The sequence below is a fragment of the Crassostrea angulata genome, chromosome 7 (assembly GCF_025612915.1).
Source record: "Crassostrea angulata isolate pt1a10 chromosome 7, ASM2561291v2, whole genome shotgun sequence".
NCBI lineage: Eukaryota > Metazoa > Mollusca > Bivalvia > Ostreida > Ostreidae > Magallana > Magallana angulata.
Genome location: NC_069117.1, coordinates 42,421 through 49,920, shown reverse-complemented (window position 1 = coordinate 49,920; position 7,500 = coordinate 42,421).

The window sequence follows — 7,500 nt, the reverse complement described above, 5'->3', positions numbered from 1 at the left end:
AAAAGATAAAAAGGGTGCCAGGAAAAATTCAAAAAAGATTTAGGAGTTTTTCTTGGTGATTAACCATACTGATAATTTAATGAGAAACAGAAAATCATGGGTTCTGTCATTGGGGTGGAATTTTTGAACAAGAGCATTTATCATTTAACTAATGCTGTTTATTTCTTTGTATTGATGTAATAAAAGATAGATAAGGCTGCAAACATTAACACAAAAAGACTAAGTAGGTGTCCTGTGTGATTAAGTTATACTGACATTTCAACGCGAAGCCGAAAACCATGGGTTCCCTCATGGAGGTTTAAATTCAAGTTAAAAGCACTTTTCTTTTAAATTTTACTGGTTATTTCCTTCTATTGATGTAATAAAAGATAAAAAGGGTGCCAGGAAAAATTCAAAAAAGATTTAGGAGTTTTTCTTGGTGATTAACCATACTTATAATTTAATGAGAAACAGAAAATCATGGGTTCTGTCATTGGGGTGGAATTTTTGAACAAAAGCATTTATCATTTAACTAATGCTGTTTATTTCTTTGTATTGATGTAATAAAAGATAGATTAGGCTGCAAATATTAACACAAAAAGACTAAGTAGATGTCCTGTGTGATTAACTGTACTGACATTTCAACGCGAAGCCGAAAACCATGGGTTCCCTCATGGAGATTTAAATTCAAGTTAAAAGCACTTTTCTTTTAAGTTTTACTGGTTATTTTCTTGTATTGATGTAATAAAAGATAAAAAAGGGTGCCAGGATAAATTCAAAAAAGATTTAGGTGTTTTTCTTAGTGACTCACTATATTAATTTTCTCGGTATGAACTGAAAATTATGAGCTCTTTTCCGAGCTTCAACTTCTGAATAAAATGATTTCTCACTTAATTAATGCTGATATTTCCCTTGTATTCATTTTATAACAGGTAGTTTAGGGTGCAAATATTAATCAAAGCAGGTTTAGGGTTAAGGTTAGGTTTAGGTTTAGGTTAAGGGTTAGGGTTAGGGTTAGGGTAAGTTTTTCGGTTAAATTGAAGTAGGGTAAAGGCATATTTACGAAATCATTTGCTGTATCAACTCGTCAATGTCACCGAATTGTCACGTGGTCTGTGAAGGGCGGAGTTGAAGCTGGATTGATACATATATATAGTGATTGTTGTTTAGGTTAAATTTCTTTACCAGCCATTTTACCTCACATTTAAACCTGAAACCATAAACTTGTTGTTGAACCCTGTATGGGGGTTAAGTTTTGAACTTATACTTCAGTAGAAGCTCTTTTAAGACGAAACAAAATTCATTTAATGTTCCGGTTTGCATTCAAATTTACAAATATCAATTATTGTAAATGACGAAATGAACTCTTCTTAAAACTCCCACAATAGATGTTAAGCTGTAATGTTTGATGTAAAAGGTTAAGGTTAAAAGATGAACCTTAAATGTCTTATTGAGTTTTCTAGGTATTAGTAAAATTGTGTAAAGTCAACACAGCAGACATAACCGCAAGTTTCCAATTTTACTTCTGATTCCAAGGAACCTAACATTAGGGGCCTACATATTGCAAATCAATTTCAACAAGAGTACCCCCTCTAACTAATGATAATCATTAAAAATCATTTCATGAATATTAACAACACATATAAGCCTTCAAGTATAGCAACTCTCAATTTTTACAAACATTTTGACGGGTACTTTTTTCCCCCAAACTGTCCCTTGCTGCCAAAAGGTTCTTCGATTTCAACTGATTGTCTATGATTAAGATTACTGTAATATAAGCAATATATTCCAAAAGATTTAGAAGGTTTCCTTGCTGATTAACCATACTGATAATTTAACAAGAAACAGAAAGTCATGGGCTCCTTCATTGGGGTGACACTTTTAAACAAAAGCATTTATCATTTAACTAATGCTGTCTATTTCTTTGTATTGATGTAATAAAAGATGAATTGGGATGTGAGGGTAAATTCCAAAAGATTTAGAATGTTTTCTTTGTGATTAACCATACTGATAATTAAATGAGAAACAGAAAATCATGGGTTCTGTCATTGGGGTGGAATTTTTAAACAAAAGCAGTTATCATTTAACTAATGCTGTTTATTTCTTTGTATTGATGTAATAAAAGATAGATTAGGCTGCAAATATTAACACAAAAAGACTAATTAGATGTCCTGTGTGATTAACTGTACTGACATTTCAACGCGAAGCCGAAAACCATGGGTTCCCTCATGGAGATTTAAATTCAAGTTAAAAGCACTTTTCTTTTACATTTTACTGGTTATTTTCTTGTATTGATGTAATAAAAGATAAAAAAGGGTGCCAGGAAAAATTCAAAAAAGATTCAGGAGTTTTTCTTGGTGATTAACCATACTGATAATTTATTGAGAAACAGAAAATCATGGGTTCTGTCATTGGGTGGAATTTTTGAATAAAAGCATTTATCATTTAACTAATGCTGTTTATTTCTTTGTATTGATGTAATAAAAGATAGATTAGGCTGCAAATATTAACACAAAAAGACTAAGTAGGTTTCCTATGTGATTAAGTTGTACTGACATTTCAACGCGAAGCCGAAAACCATGGGTTCCCTCGTGGAGGTTGAAATTCAAGTTAAAAGCACTTTTGTTTTAAATTTTACTGGTTATTTCCTTCTATTGATGTAATAAAAGATAAAAAGGGTGCCAGGAAAAATTCAAAAAAGATTTAGGAGTTTTTCTTGGTGATTAACCATACTGATAATTTAATGAGAAACAGAAAATCATGGGTTCTGTCATTGGGGTGGAATTTTTGAACAAGAGCATTTATCATTTAACTAATGCTGTTTATTTCTTTGTATTGATGTAATAAAAGATAGATAAGGCTGCAAACATTAACACAAAAAGACTAAGTAGGTGTCCTGTGTGATTAAGTTATACTGACATTTCAACGCGAAGCCGAAAACCATGGGTTCCCTCATGGAGGTTTAAATTCAAGTTAAAAGCACTTTTCTTTTAAATTTTACTGGTTATTTCCTTCTATTGATGTAATAAAAGATAAAAAGGGTGCCAGGAAAAATTCAAAAAAGATTTAGGAGTTTTTCTTGGTGATTAACCATACTTATAATTTAATGAGAAACAGAAAATCATGGGTTCTGTCATTGGGGTGGAATTTTTGAACAAAAGCATTTATCATTTAACTAATGCTGTTTATTTCTTTGTATTGATGTAATAAAAGATAGATTAGGCTGCAAATATTAACACAAAAAGACTAAGTAGATGTCCTGTGTGATTAACTGTACTGACATTTCAACGCGAAGCCGAAAACCATGGGTTCCCTCATGGAGATTTAAATTCAAGTTAAAAGCACTTTTCTTTTAAGTTTTACTGGTTATTTTCTTGTATTGATGTAATAAAAGATAAAAAAGGGTGCCAGGATAAATTCAAAAAAGATTTAGGTGTTTTTCTTAGTGACTCACTATATTAATTTTCTCGGTATGAACTGAAAATTATGAGCTCTTTTCCGAGCTTCAACTTCTGAATAAAATGATTTCTCACTTAATTAATGCTGATATTTCCCTTGTATTCATTTTATAACAGGTAGTTTAGGGTGCAAATATTAATCAAAGCAGGTTTAGGGTTAAGGTTAGGTTTAGGTTTAGGTTAAGGGTTAGGGTTAGGGTTAGGGTAAGTTTTTCGGTTAAATTGAAGTAGGGTAAAGGCATATTTACGAAATCATTTGCTGTATCAACTCGTCAATGTCACCGAATTGTCACGTGGTCTGTGAAGGGCGGAGTTGAAGCTGGATTGATACATATATATAGTGATTGTTGTTTAGGTTAAATTTCTTTACCAGCCATTTTACCTCACATTTAAACCTGAAACCATAAACTTGTTGTTGAACCCTGTATGGGGGTTAAGTTTTGAACTTATACTTCAGTAGAAGCTCTTTTAAGACGAAACAAAATTCATTTAATGTTCCGGTTTGCATTCAAATTTACAAATATCAATTATTGTAAATGACGAAATGAACTCTTCTTAAAACTCCCACAATAGATGTTAAGCTGTAATGTTTGATGTAAAAGGTTAAGGTTAAAAGATGAACCTTAAATGTCTTATTGAGTTTTCTAGGTATTAGTAAAATTGTGTAAAGTCAACACAGCAGACATAACCGCAAGTTTCCAATTTTACTTCTGATTCCCAGGAACCTAACATTAGGGGCCTACATATTGCAAATCAATTTCAACAAGAGTACCCCCTTTAACTAATGATAATCATTAAAAATCATTTCATGAATATTAACAACACATATAAGCCTTCAAGTATAGCAACTCTCAATTTTTACAAACATTTTGACGGGTACTTTTTTCCCCCAAACTGTCCCTTGCTGCCAAAAGGTTCTTCGATTTCAACTGATTGTCTATGATTAAGATTACTGTAATATAAGCAATATATTCCAAAAGATTTAGAAGGTTTCCTTGCTGATTAACCATACTGATAATTTAACAAGAAACAGAAAGTCATGGGCTCCTTCATTGGGGTGACACTTTTAAACAAAAGCATTTATCATTTAACTAATGCTGTCTATTTCTTTGTATTGATGTAATAAAAGATGAATTGGGATGTGAGGGTAAATTCCAAAAGATTTAGAATGTTTTCTTTGTGATTAACCATACTGATAATTAAATGAGAAACAGAAAATCATGGGTTCTGTCATTGGGGTGGAATTTTTAAACAAAAGCATTTATCATTTAACTAATGCTGTTTATTTCTTTGTATTGATGTAATAAAAGATAGATTAGGCTGCAAATATTAACACAAAAAGACTAATTAGATGTCCTGTGTGATTAACTGTACTGACATTTCAACGCGAAGCCGAAAACCATGGGTTCCCTCATGGAGATTTAAATTCAAGTTAAAAGCACTTTTCTTTTACATTTTACTGGTTATTTTCTTGTATTGATGTAATAAAAGATAAAAAAGGGTGCCAGGAAAAATTTAAAAAAGATTCAGGAGTTTTTCTTGGTGATTAACCATACTGATAATTTATTGAGAAACAGAAAATCATGGGTTCTGTCATTGGGTGGAATTTTTGAATAAAAGCATTTATCATTTAACTAATGCTGTTTATTTCTTTGTATTGATGTAATAAAAGATAGATTAGGCTGCAAATATTAACACAAAAAGACTTAGTAGGTTTCCTATGTGATTAAGTTGTACTGACATTTCAACGCGAAGCCGAAAACCATGGGTTCCCTCGTGGAGGTTGAAATTCAAGTTAAAAGCACTTTTGTTTTAAATTTTACTGGTTATTTCCTTCTATTGATGTAATAAAAGATAAAAAAGGGTGCCAGGAAAAATTCAAAAAAGATTTAGGAGTTTTTCTTGGTGATTAACCATACTGATAATTTAATGAGAAACAGAAAATCATGGGTTCTGTCATTGGGGTGGAATTTTTGAACAAAAGCATTTATCATTTAACTAATGCTGTTTATTTCTTTGTATTGATGTAATAAAAGATAGATTAGGCTGCAAACATTAACACAAAAAGACTAAGTAGGTGTCCTGTGTGATTAACTGTACTGACATTTCAACGCGAAGCCGAAAACCATGGGTTCCATCATGGAGGTTTAAATTCAAGATAAAAGCACTTTTCTTTTAAATTTTACTGGTTATTTCCTTCTATTGATGTAATAAAAGATAAAAAGGGTGCCAGGAAAAATTCAAAAAAGATTTAGGAGTTTTTCTTGGTGATTAACCATACTGATAATTTAATGAGAAACAGAAAATCATGGGTTCTGTCATTGGGGTGGAATTTTTGAACAAGAGCATTTATCATTTAACTAATGCTGTTTATTTCTTTGTATTGATGTAATAAAAGATAGATAAGGCTGCAAACATTAACACAAAAAGACTAAGTAGGTGTCCTGTGTGATTAAGTTATACTGACATTTCAACGCGAAGCCGAAAACCATGGGTTCCCTCATGGAGGTTTAAATTCAAGTTAAAAGCACTTTTGTTTTAAATTTTACTGGTTATTTCCTTCTATTGATGTAATAAAAGATAAAAAGGGTGCCAGGAAAAATTCAAGAAAGATTTAGGAGTTTTTCTTGGTGATTAACCATACTTATAATTTATTGAGAAACAGAAAATCATGGGTTCTGTCATTGGGGTGGAATTTTTGAACAAAAGCATTTATCATTTAACTAATGCTGTTTATTTCTTTGTATTGATGTAATAAAAGATAGATTAGGCTGCAAATATTAACACAAAAAGACTAAGTAGATGTCCTGTGTGATTAACTGTACTGACATTTCAACGCGAAGCCGAAAACCATGGGTTCCCTCATGGAGATTTAAATTCAAGTTAAAAGCACTTTTCTTTTAAGTTTTACTGGTTATTTTCTTGTATTGATGTAATAAAAGATAAAAAAGGGTGCCAGGATAAATTCAAAAAAGATTTAGGTGTTTTTCTTAGTGACTCACTATATTAATTTTCTCGGTATGAACTGAAAATTATGAGCTCTTTTCCGAGCTTCAACTTCTGAATAAAATGATTTCTCACTTAATTAATGCTGATATTTCCCTTGTATTCATTTTATAACAGGTAGTTTAGGGTGCAAATATTAATCAAAGCAGGTTTAGGGTTAAGGTTAGGTTTAGGTTTAGGTTAAGGGTTAGGGTTAGGGTTAGGGTAAGTTTTTCGGTTAAATTGAAGTAGGGTAAAGGCATATTTACGAAATCATTTGCTGTATCAACTCGTCAATGTCACCGAATTGTCACGTGGTCTGTGAAGGGCGGAGTTGAAGCTGGATTGATACATATATATAGTGATTGTTGTTTAGGTTAAATTTCTTTACCAGCCATTTTACCTCACATTTAAACCTGAAACCATAAACTTGTTGTTGAACCCTGTATGGGGGTTAAGTTTTGAACTTATACTTCAGTAGAAGCTCTTTTAAGACGAAACAAAATTCATTTAATGTTCCGGTTTGCATTCAAATTTACAAATATCAATTATTGTAAATGACGAAATGAACTCTTCTTAAAACTCCCACAATAGATGTTAAGCTGTAATGTTTGATGTAAAAGGTTAAGGTTAAAAGATGAACCTTAAATGTCTTATTGAGTTTTCTAGGTATTAGTAAAATTGTGTAAAGTCAACACAGCAGACATAACCGCAAGTTTCCAATTTTACTTCTGATTCCCAGGAACCTAACATTAGGGGCCTACATATTGCAAATCAATTTCAACAAGAGTACCCCCTCTAACTAATGATAATCATTAAAAATCATTTCATGAATATTAACAACACATATAAGCCTTCAAGTATAGCAACTCTCAATTTTTACAAACATTTTGACGGGTACTTTTTTCCCCCAAACTGTCCCTTGCTGCCAAAAGGTTCTTCGATTTCAACTGATTGTCTATGATTAAGATTACTGTAATATAAGCAATATATTCCAAAAGATTTAGAAGGTTTCCTTGCTGATTAACCATACTGATAATTTAACAAGAAACAGAAAGTCATGGGCTCCTTCATTGGG